The sequence below is a fragment of the Gracilinanus agilis genome, chromosome 4 (genome assembly GCF_016433145.1).
Source record: "Gracilinanus agilis isolate LMUSP501 chromosome 4, AgileGrace, whole genome shotgun sequence".
NCBI lineage: Eukaryota > Metazoa > Chordata > Mammalia > Didelphimorphia > Didelphidae > Gracilinanus > Gracilinanus agilis.
Window position 1 is genome coordinate 198,311,316 of NC_058133.1, and position 12,842 is coordinate 198,324,157.

A 12,842-nucleotide genomic window follows, 5' to 3' on the forward strand; every position below is an offset into this window, starting at 1 on the left:
TCAGCTATCAGGAAATGAAGAACATCTTTGGCCTGATTTCTTTTTGCCCTTTCAGACAGACAAATTGAACAGTGAAATTGAAGCAAAGGGAATCTAGGAGTCAATCAAATTGATTCATTTTGATAATATATACAGTATGATTATAGTGAGTAGTAAATTCCCTGAATCATATGAGTTTCAGTTATCCAAGTTAACCCAATATTCATCAATAATTGAATCTTAGCTATATTATATTGATAAAATATATTCCTTCTAAAACAGAAATTTCACATTTACAGAAAATTTGATGTCCCATAATCCAAGGCAATATTTAATCCTATGTGGGCATCTACCTGCCATCCAGACTGGAAAAATGGCCGAGGAGTAGATCTAATAACCAATAAGAAAGCAATATGCACCAAATCTATAGTAATTAAAGCTAAGATAAAAACATCACACAAGGTAAGTCTTATAGAAACATTTTCTCCATTCCATTAATCCCCGAGTATAGACAACAAAAACCACTGATTCTATTTAGCCAGTGCCACTACTAGGAGTTAGAACAAGCCAGCTTGAGAGGAAAGGAATCAAAGGAGTTTACATGATGGTGGGAAAACACTAAGGGTCGCCCCTTCCCCAAATAGTCTACTTTGGGAAGGAAGGGAAGGGATGGGGTGGGGAGAGTTAAAAGGAATGAAGTGACTCTAAAATAGAAGAGGTAGGAGCCAAAGTGAGAGGAGGAAATCCACAGACAAGTTACTGGGAATTTTTTTTAAAAAGGTTGAAAACAAAAAGCCCACAAGAAAAAGTCTAACTTTGAATAGAGACATCAGTAGCAAAACAAAGAAAACATTCATAAAAAGTATTTTTAGGGGGCAGCTGGGTAGCTCAGTGGATTGAGAGCCAGGCCTAGAGATGGGAGGTCCTAGGTTCAAATCCGGCCTCAGACACTTCCCAGCTGTGTGACCCTGGGCAAGTCACTTGATCCCCATTGCCTAGCCTTACCACTCTTCTGCCTTGGAGCTAATACACAGTATTGACTCCAAGACAGAAGGTAAGGGTTAAAAAAAATTTTTTTTTTAAGCTATAAAACACTGAACAAGTATGAAGGAAAATCAGCTAAAAATTCCTAGTGAAAAAAGAATTTTGAAGACTCCCCAAAGTGAGAAACTCCAAAAAAGCAAAGGAGCTCAGTCATATCCAAAAATAATATATGTTGCAATAGTGAATTTAATTATTAATGAAAAAAGATGGACCTTCAATGAAAGAGGCATTTGAGGCTTCATTTGAAGTTCACACAATTCAAATTTATCACCCAATCTGGATGCTGGTTGTCTAGCTAAAGGTCTCTTCTCCACAACTTCTTACACTAGGGGCCATCAAAATAAATGTGGATCTTCCTTCAATCACTCTAACTTTCCATTTCCTCAGTCTATTCATTTCCCAAGACCTATTCCTCTTCTATTACTTTTCTTCTACTTCCAGAAATGATCACACTCTTGATCTTGCACATGTGTGCATGCATACACACGTGCGCATGCACACACACACACACACATTTCAAAATTCCTTTAACTAATCACCGCCCTTTATCATTCCATCTCTCCTTATGCTTTACAACTCCTAATCCTACTTTTTGTCCTCATCCTGAGCTCTAAACTCCTCATTCCTCCATACTTTCCCATGTCATCATCCCTGCTCTGGTTACAACTTTTATCATTTCTCAATCGTGACCCTTTGGTGGTGAATTTGTTCATTCTACTTTATTCTCCACTCTTGAATCCCTTGCCTCCTTGTCCTATTGCCAATCACATCTTGCTAAATCCCAAATCTGTATTACTCCTACCATTTGCCCCTCTTTGCTCCTACTCATGTTCCTGAACAGAGCTAAAGGAAGTCACAAAGCCACTGAGTGGCTCCACTAAAAATTTATGCTATCTAATCTCATCTTAGCCCTCAATGAACCCACCAAGGTAATCCTCTTATACCTTCTTAGTTGACTGTCTAGCTCACTCAGATCACAAACAGCAGCTGTTCCAAACCTTCTTTTCTTTCCTCAAGCCTCATATAGCAATCCCCTCCCAGCTGAAGATCTGACATATTTCAATAGAAAAATGGAATTCACCAAAGAGCCCCCATTGCTCCTCTTCTTATCACATGGCATATTGAAATCATCACCCAGTATCTCCTTTACTCTAGTGTTTAATGAAGAAGTGGTTCTTCTTTGCAAAGGTCAGCTTCTTTTTGTGGACCCCTGATCCCATTTTTTCCAGTAGACTACCCCCACAAGCATCCCTACTCTAATATTCAATTGCTCCCTTTTAAATGATACTTCTTTCTCTACTGACTAAAAACATGTCTGTGGTTTCCCCATCCTTAAAAAATCTTCACTTATCCTACCATTCCTACTAGCTATTATGCTACCTCTTTGTTTCCTTTAATTTAAACTTTTTAAAAAATCCTACTACAAAAAAAAGAAAAAAAAAACCCTACTACACCAAGCATCTTTAGTTTCCATCCTCTTACTCTCTTAAATCTTCTGTAATCTGACTTCTAACTTCATCATTCACCTGAAAGTGTTCTCTCCAAATTTACCAATAATCTCATAATTGCCAAACCCAATGGCCTTTTCTCAGACCTCATCCTTGATTTCTCTGCAGCTTCTTACTCTCTCAATATAGACCTGTATAGCTTCTCCTCCCTGGGTTTCACATACTGCTCCCCACTTGGGTTCTCTTCCTTTTCTGACTGGCCCTTCTTAGTCTCTTTTGCTAGAATTTTTTCCATGTCATTCTTAGTAACTGTGGGTAACCCCTAAGGCTTTGTCCTTTACTCTCTTTTATTTCCACAGTCTCTCCCTTAGTGATCTCATTGCTCCCATGGATTCAATTATCATCTTCATGCAAATCCCAGATCAAATCCAATACTAATATCTCTTCTTAAATTCCATCTAGTCCTGCATCATTAACTAAAAAGTCTATGGGGCATTTCAAACTAGAATGTCTTATAGGCATCTCATGATGGAATATGTCCCAAACAGAATTCATTGTCTTTCCTCAAAAAACCTACATCTTTAATAAACTTCCCTATTACCGTCAAAGGCACTAGGATCCTACATAAATACTGATGGATGGATAATAATATCTTGCTTGTAGCAGGTACTTTGTACCTGAATTGTAAAGCTCAACTTTTTATTCTTACTTAACCTAGACTACATCTCTTATATACATGTCCACTTATTTCCTCTGATACTCACCATCATAATTTGAGCACCCATCATCTCCTCTCAACCAATGAGGTGGTTTTCCTGCCTCATGTCTTTCTCACTCCAATATATGCTTCTCATGACTGCATAAATGATTTTCCTAACACACAGGCCTAAAGTTCACCATCTTTCCCAATCCCATCTCTCTCTTCCCCAAATCCTCCCACCCAATAAATTTCAAGGGCTCAAATACACACTTTTCTCTTTGATATTTAAAACTCTTCACAACCTAGCTCCTTTCTCCCTCTCCAATCTTCTGACATTTTATACTTCCCCTCTCCAACTAATTTGTCCACAACAGTATATTACTGTTCATCACACAAGACACTCCATTTTGATGACTTTTACATTGGTAGTTCCTCAAGCCTAGAATGTTCTCCCTAATAATTTTCACCTCTTAGAACCTTCACCTTTCTTTAAGACTCAGATCAAATGTAGGAGACCTTTCTTGGTTTGTTCACACTACTTGTGTTTCCAACTACTCTACATGTAGTTGGGAGTTAAACTTCTCATGAGGGACAGAAAAAAGGGAATAAACAAGGATATACAACCCATGGATCCCAGAATCAAATTCATAAAGACTAGAAGTGATGGAAATTAGAAGAGCCTAAACTTACTTAAAAAAAAAAAAGTACCACAAAAGAATGTTACTTAAGCTAATGGTTTGGGGCCGAGAGAGGGAGTGGAAAGATTTTGAACCACAGGCTTATCTGGGTGAGAAAGGAAGAAAATGAAATTATCAATGTGAGTAAATCTAAGCAATTTGGTAATCCTGGAGGAATAGACTAGGACCAAAATTAGTCTACTAATAGCAAAAACTAACCATGAGGATAAAGTACTGATTAAAAAAAAAGGATATAAACAAGTCAATATATAAGAATTAGAGGAAAATACAAATCTAACCATCACAACTTAAATGTAAATGGATAATTCAGAAAAATGAAAGAGAATGGCAGAATGGATATAAAAACAAAATCCAACAATTTCCTGCAAATAAAAGGCATACATGAAAATAAAACATGCACAGAATAAAAATAAGAGGCTACAACAAAATTATTAAGCATCAGATTATTTTAAAAAAGCAGGAATTATAATCACCTCATTGCTGAACAAAGGAAAAAGGAAAAATCATGATGCTAAGCCAACACAAATTCATTTTTAACATTAGCCTAATAAATTTCCATAGGAAAGTAAGTCTGCTATTAATCCAAAATCCCAAGATAATACTTTTAAAAGTAATGGCTACTTAGCTTTATCAGAACCATTAGTCTCCTTCCTTGGTAAAGATAATTTAAGACTTGATTATATTTTTTGCTTATTCTCCCAATGAAACATGAAAAGGCAGTAATTACTCTCTACATTTTATAAGCTAAAGATGTCATTGGTTTGCCCTAAGTCAAAGTATATCAGTGAAAAAGTATTTTCATCTCTTAGTCTTTATCTCCTCCACACTCCCCCCCCCTTTTTTTAAACCCTTACTTTCCATCTTAGAATCAGTACTGGGTATTGGTTCTAAGGCAGAAGAATGGCTAGGCAATGGGGGTTAAGTGACTTGCCCAAGGTCACACAGCTAGGAAGTCCAAATTTGAACCCAGGACCTCCCGTCTCTGGGACTGGCTCTCAATCCACTGAGCTACCCAGCTGCCCCCTACACTCCTTTCTTATAAACTTTCATTCTGGTTACAGGATCAAAGGTTAGATCTAACTCTTTTAGGAGTTTTTATCTCTAAGAGCAACTTATTACCAAATGTTATCACCTCATTCTACTAAAATCATACAAATCCACAGATGAGGCAGAAGTTCTAAAAGGCAAATTTATATAAACTACATGTCAAGGAGCAAAAAGGCAGACAGAAGGGCAAGGTATACAACATGGGGCAGGGGAGAGATTATGAATGTCACAGTTCTAAAGTCTATTTCATCACAATCTGAAAGGAAGCAGTCCTCAAACCAGAGAAAGAGGAGCTGCCCCTACCAATCCTTTGGGCTATGCATCACCTCTCTGGAATCTGTACCAATCATATATTACTTTGACCTCTAGTTCTATTCTACCCATCCCAACAAAATGCACTGGATATTTTTTCTGTTTAAGTCAGTTTTCTACTCACTGCATTCATGAAAGATGAGAAATATGTACAGTCCCCAAATATGTGAAGAATACAACTACACTCTGTCCTTCCCTAGTGCTCTGCCTGTGATTGACTGGAATTCTTATCCCTTCCCTGGATCCTACTATTATAAAGGGCAACACTAACAGTCAAAAGGTAGAGAACAAGGAAAGAAATCAGGCTATTTCCCAGTTAGACTTACTGGCTTCTCTGATTCCAGTAGCCACTGATTCACAGTTGGCTAAACTCATTTGGAAAGAGAGTCCTGATCTGAGGAATCAGGCCCAAATTCGGACCCCTTTGTCATCAAGTAATCTGAGGGGGTCTACCTAGATTCTTCTACCCAGAGATGGAGAAATAGTTAGCTACTGGACTCTACAACAATCACCATCTTCTCTTGGTGCAGTCTATAGCCAAGTACAAGATGAATTACCTTTCTTTGTCACATATTCTTTTGCCAAATTCTCTTTCCCCTTCAAACTTGGCATAGGTAGGCCCTTCTCTGGGTAATGCAAACAACTATAATACCTCTTTTGGGCCTGAAGAAGAGGGGGAAAAGACTGGATTTCATTGGGAAAAGTTCCCACCTCACAGGTTAAAATGAGGAGCAAATAAAAGTATGTTTGTAGAGTATTTTGCAAGCTTTAAAATGCTATGTATGTTATTATTGTCCACATGTCCTTCAGCAAAAAGGGGAAATGGCAATTATAATTCAAGCCACTGGCCATGTGCTATAGTGGTCCTTATGGAAATGATATGAAATTCTGGTTCATTGTTACCAAGAGTGTGCATTGAGGAGAGGTTGAAGGGAGGTGGGCTGTCCAAATAGCTTGGTAATGATATGTATTATGACTATTATTAATGTTATTATTATTATTAATAATAAAAGAGAACCAGAACAGCCTTTAGGTTGAAAAGGCATCAGTAGCTAGGTTCAGGTCCCCAGCTAAGCATATCCAGTCAACTAGATCTTGGTCCCAGTTAATTAACCTGAATGGATACAATATAAGTTTGGGGTCAGTTGAGTCTCATATCCATCCCCCAAGGATTTGTCAGTCTTCCCAAGAAAGAGTTAGTGGACAGAGTTAGGCATTGGACACTAAGCTGCAGAGTTTCTAGTCTTAGAAGAGGAAGAAAAGCCACAAGAGGAAGTCACCACAGCTGTCTGTGGTTAAGAGGAATACTAGATTCATTTGGGGAAGGATTGAGTACCTCCTTTCAGATCTGGGATGGGGGAGGAAGAGGAGGATAATCAATATGTAGTCAAAGAAGCACATACCACCAGAAATGAGATTATGGAACCATTAGGCCCAAAAGCAGAGTTTTAGGCTAGAACAGGTTGCAGGGGCTGAGGGTGGGCCACTGAGTAAGGGTGGAGCGTCCTGTTTACAAGCACCCTGGTGGTATTATCAATCCATCGCAGGCACCAGCCTCCATGGCCCTACCACCTGTAGAAGAACCCTGGCAGGAGGCCAGGCCACTTCATCCTTTAGCAAAGCAGTGACAGGGGTTTTCAGCTCTTGAGCAACGGTAAAGAAAAAAGGCAACAGAGATAAGAGGCCTCAGGTGCTATCTTCCAGGGCCACTTGGCCCTGTATCCCAACTGCTCCCCCTTGTACAGTTTCCCTACTGGGGCAAAGAAAATGTCAAGTGTCTTGCTGTCTTGGAGAGGTAGAGTAAGGAAGGGAGTACAGATGAACAGTGAATCACACATAAAGACATAAGTAGGCCAAAGCCAACTGATGTATAGTAAGTCAACACCTTGCCCTATCCAGGGGCAATGAAGACACTGAGGTCAGATTCTGCTAAAGAAAGGTCAACCTCAAAACCAATCAAGCAAACCCCTTGGTAAGATCACTTAGTGGGTCTTAAAGGGGGTCCAGGGCAGCTATACCCTCTCTCTGCCAAAATAAGTCATTGCCACTCAGCTTTTAGAGGCAAATATCTTCTCAGGAACCCCATTTGCTCTCACTCCACTGGCTTCCTTCTAGAAATTCAACCAAGGCCCCACATGGCCCTAGCCTTTACTCTTTTTTTTTTAAACCCTTACCTTACATCTTGGAGTCAATACTGTGTATTGGTTCCAAGGTAGAAGAGTAGTCAGGGTTAGGCAATGGGGATTAAGTGACTTACCCAGGGTCACACAGCTAGGAAGAGTCTGAGGTCAGATTTGAACCTAGGACCTCCTGTCTCTAGGCCTGGCTCTCAATCCACTGAGCCACCTAGCTGCCCCCTAGCCTTTATGACTAATTTTCTCTCTTTTCTCTCCCATTACTGCCCTGGGGGGTGGGGGGGAACGGAGAGAGAGGGAGAGGGAGAGAGAGACAAACAGACAGACAGAGACAGAGAGAAAATAAGAGACATGAACAGGGTTGGGAAGGAGAGAGTATGAGTATAGATGATAGAGAAAGAGAAGAGAGCTCTGTGGCTGCTATTTTTAGCTAGACTAGTGACTCATTGATGGGGGATGGAGTCTCTGAAGCAGGAGTGGAAAAACAGCTCCTGGCCAACTTAATTTGGGCTATAACAATTAAAAAAAATTTTTTTACAACACCTTCATTTCTGAATATATCCCACCCACATATCTCTACCTCCAATCTTTACAACTAAAAAACATAGGGGAAAAAAGTCAAGCAGTTCACCAAATGTTAACACATTAACTGAGGTTGACAGTATATGCAATGTTATCTATTATTATTTCCCCATCTCTGCAAGGAGGGTTCCTAAGTACATTTTCTTGTTTCTTCTCTAGTATTAAATATAGTGCCAAGTTTTGGAGTTTGGGATTGGTTTCTTGGAGGTGTGTGTTTTGGGGAGGGTGTTGGTTCTTTCCATTTATAAAGGAATTTTATTTTTTTCCCCAGTTCTACCCACTTTCCTCTGCATCAGTTCAAGTAAGTCTTTCCATGCTTCTCTGAATTCTTCAGGTTTATTGTTTCTTATGGCAAATGTAGGAGTTGAACTAGGTAACCTCTAAGATCCATTCCAACTCTAAATCTACAAACTTGTGATCTTATGTACCACAATGATTTAGACTGGGCAATAAAAAGATGAATTTCACTTATTTTACTTACTATCTTTGGCGCTTTATGAGAATAGGTCCAGAAAAGGGAATAGGGTTATTCTCCACATTGTAAAGCAATTCAGGAAATAACACTGTGGGCAATACTGAGCAGCTAAGGAAGGGGTGAATGGAAAGTAGAATGGCTGAATACTCAAGAAGAGTGGTTCTTAACTGGGTATTTGTAAACTTTTTTTAAAAATTGAAATCCTATGTATTTGATACATTTTTTAAAAGCCTCACTGGGGATACCTAGGTGGCTCAGTGGATTAAGAGTCAGGCCTAGAGATGGAAGGACCTGGGTTCAAATATGACTCTACACATTTCCTAGCTGTGTGACCCTGGGCAAGTCCCTTAACCCCCTTTGCTCAGCTCTTAATGCTATTCTGTCTTGGAACTGCTACACAGTATTGATTCTAAGATAGAAGGTAAGGGTTTAAAACAAACAACCAACCAAAAAAAAAAAAAAACAAACCCTCATTATTCTGAAACCTTTGACTTTACCAAGCAACCAGGGAAATCCATGTCATACAAAATCTCTATAAAGCCTTGCAAATAGGAGATGCTTAACAATTATCTGTGGAATGAAAAAAAGCAATTACAAATCATTTTTGCACACTGTCATGTTTGAAAACCTCATTGTTCCTGCTCACATTGACCAAAGCTACCTTCATCACATTACTTTTTCCTTTTGCAATGTCCTTTTTGCAGTTAGTTCAAATCACAACAAAATCAAATCAAAACACAAATATCAGTTTACAAAAATCATGAAGTTGGTCTTTACCTCTCCCCACAATCTTGACAGCACACATAAAAATCAAATGGGAAAATGTTTGGAATATTCATACCTTTTGACCTGAAGATCTTACTGATTTCACTGGCATATATACCTTCTGGACATCAAAGAAAGGTTTTAAACACACACATAAATGCATGAACATACACAAACATACTTGTGTGTATAAATATATGTAGTCATAGCAGCACCATTTGTAGTAGAAAAGAAATGGAAAATGGGTGTCCATTAATTGAAGAATGTCTAAATAATATAACTACCTTAAAAAATGACAAATATGAAGAATCCCAAGAAACATGGGAAAGCTTGTATGAACTCATCACAAAAGCAAAGTAAGCATAACCAATTAAAAAAATTTACACAACCACGTAAAGGGAATGAGCAAGAAGAAAACAAAACTAAATGTAGGTATATTTGTCATGACCAAGCTTGGCACTGGAGAAGAGCTGAGAAAACAAACATGCCTCCCCTTTAGTGGGTACAGGCAATGTTGCATATACTGTCAGAACTAGTTGAGGTGTAGGTTGGTTTTGCTCATCTGTTTTTTTCCTTTTTCTTTGTTACAAGGGAACAAAGGTAAGGGGGAGGAAGATATATTTGGAAATGAATATAATATGGTGAGATATAAAACAAAAGACATCAATTTAAAAATAGAAATAAAAATTGAGGAAGATAAAGGTCAAAAAGATATTTCCTCTTTGAGTGCCACTACCTGATTTCTCTTAGGTCTTAAGCACATGGCCCAGACACCAATTTTCAGAGCCATAACTCTGAAGAGAGATCAAAGCAAAAAAGAGGGACTCAATTATGGTTTCCCTCCTCCCTGCCTTTCCTCATAATGTTCCCTCTACCTTGAATACCTGTTTCTCTCCCTTCCTTCCCATGTCTAACAGTTGAAAACCTACCTCCTTCAAGATCAAGCTCAGTTGCTTGATTTCCAATGAAGCCTTCCTTTCCTGATCTCCAGGTAGATGTGATCTCTCATTTCTCAGATTTCTTACAGCACTTTGCCTGTCTCACAAGCTTTTACTCTGCATTCTGCTCACTGTCTTTATATCTTTCATTCCTGGAATATAGTAGGTGCTTAGTATTTATTAAATGATTCATCCTGTATGACCTGGATAAGTCACAGAGTATCTCTGAGTCTCACTTTCCTTATTTGTTAAATAAGGGAATTAGACAAGATCAGTAGTTCTCAAAGTGTGGTTTGAGGCCCTGTGGGATCCCTAAGAGCCTTTCAGGAGGTCCCCAAGGTCAAAATTACTTTCATAATAATATTAGGATTTCTAAAATGACAAATATTGGTAGATATAACCCACATAAAGAAAAGATTTTGGTGGGGTGGGGGGAGGGGTAATCCTCAATAATTTAAAGAGAGTAAAAGGGTCCTGAGACCAAAAGGTTTTGAGAACTATTGGACTAGATAATCTCTAATCTAAGACTAGACAGAAAATACCTTTCCTGGTCTAAATCCTATGATCTAATAAAACTTATTTGTACTGTGTGTCACAGAAGCCTGCTGACAGGGCAGAGATGGTCTTATTTATGTTTTGTAACATGCTCCAGTATCCAGCACAGTGCCTTGTACAGAGTGGATGCTTAACAAATGTACCATTTTGGTTGTCCAGAGAGGTATGTGCTTTTTTAAGACTTCTGCAGGATTAAGAAAAAAAAAGCAACTAAAAGCATCAGGGAAAGGAACTCAAAGGGGTTTGGAGGGAGGAGGGTGTTATGAGGACAGTTATAGTTCTCCTGGAGAATACTCTTTTCCCCCCATAGGCACCTGCAGACGGCAGCTGTGATAGAGATATAAGAGCTAGAACAAAAGGGGGGGGGGGGTTTGCTCAGTGTCAAACTGCAGGGTCCCACCGAAGAATCTTAGTATCTCAGATAAAATCAGTGTGGGAAAAGAGGGAGTACCATTCCCCAGTTACCTTTGTTCCCTTCAAGAGAAGGAAGGTTGGCTTTGGAAGGGATAGTCCACCAAAAAACCCTGGGAGAGAAAGGATAGCTTTCACCACACTTCCTTCTCCCCTGACACCTGCTGCAGCTATCCCCTCTTCTTCATTATCTCACATATTCTGCAAGCCAGTGGAGTACCTTGAGGCACAAAGTTTAAGAACAGTGGCCTTTAAAAGAAAGTGTGCTTCAAAAACGTTGGTGCCTAGAATAAAGTTCTTACCCTGCCCTAGCAGTTTGGCTCTGACAACAGCAATTTGGAAGAGAGCAAAGAATGATGCCTAGGGATTTGCAGCAAGCATAGAACAATACCACCAGCAACTGCCTTTTCCCCCTTGTTTTATACAAATGCTGGCATAAAGAAACAGTGGGGGGTCTTGGGAGGGGGTGTGGCATGAGAGTTGTAGAGGAAGTGTGCTCTAGGGAAGTTGTGTTTAAACTAGTCTCCAATTTGACTGTCTAGCTACTCTTAAGTGATCCCTGGAAACAACACAAGGAGTCCTTGTGTGCCAGATGAGAATACTAAAAAGGGGCTTCAGACATTTCCTTTTAGCAACGAGTAATAACTAAACTCAAACATCACAGAGAGAAAATAATCAGAATAAGGAGATAATTCCCTTTACCAAGAAGAGTTATAAAGAGAATTGACGTTTGTTGTATACTCGCATGAAAAACTTCTCTGAAGGGCCTGAACTCATTACTAACGCCATGTTGTAGTTTATAGCTCAGGATAGGGGAGCCAAGTGAAAGAATTCCTGGCTTCACAGTCATTCCCCTGAATAAAGCTTGCCTCTGCAGGCAGCTGGAAAAGGGGCCCAAGGAGAGACCCATCTGGAAATGTCATTGTGGGAAATCACTCAATATAAGGAATACTAGAGCATTTCAATCCAGCAGGGAGGAGAGCATCAACTCCAAAGACAGCATGTGTATTCAAACCGACATTTGCTCGATTCTCAAGAAGTTGCAGTTAGAAGAAAAGGAAGTGGTGTGAACTTTTCACCTTTAATCTAAATTCTCTGCAGGATTTCAACATCCTCTCCCTCTCTCCTCTCTATGCCCCTGTCTGTCTCTCCATCTCTCTCAGTATGTGTGTGTGTGTGTGTGTGTGTGTCTGTCTGTCTGTCTGTCTCTCTTTCTCTATCCCTGACCGGAACATGTTTTTCTTTGGAAATTGCTGGCTCTTTGTACTAATTACCATAAAAAAGTATAACTGATAGTCTTCTAATACTCTACTCCATAGGTATTTGAAAATAAGAGATCTGGGGTAGTCTACAGACCCAGGGAGCTGACTGGCACGAATGTTCTAGTATTATCACTATTTTCTAAGACATCCAAAATAAGTTTAAGTTGACTTTTAAGTCAAAAAGTGATATGAGAATAGGACCAACAAATGGCTGGTTTGATTATACCACCATCTTGGATTTTTATTTTGTGGGTTAAAGCATTATCTCACACGTTCTCATCTTTGTGTTATTGAGATAATAGGAGATTGTTGTGGGAGGCAGAGCAATATATAAAGTAGAAAGAGCACTTGATTTAGATTCACAGGACCTGGGTTTGAATCCTGATTCTGCTACTTACCATGTGATCTCAAGCAAGTCACTTAACCTATTTAGGTCACAGCTTCCTCATATACAAAGAGAGAATTGGACTACATGGTCCCTGGTCCCATTT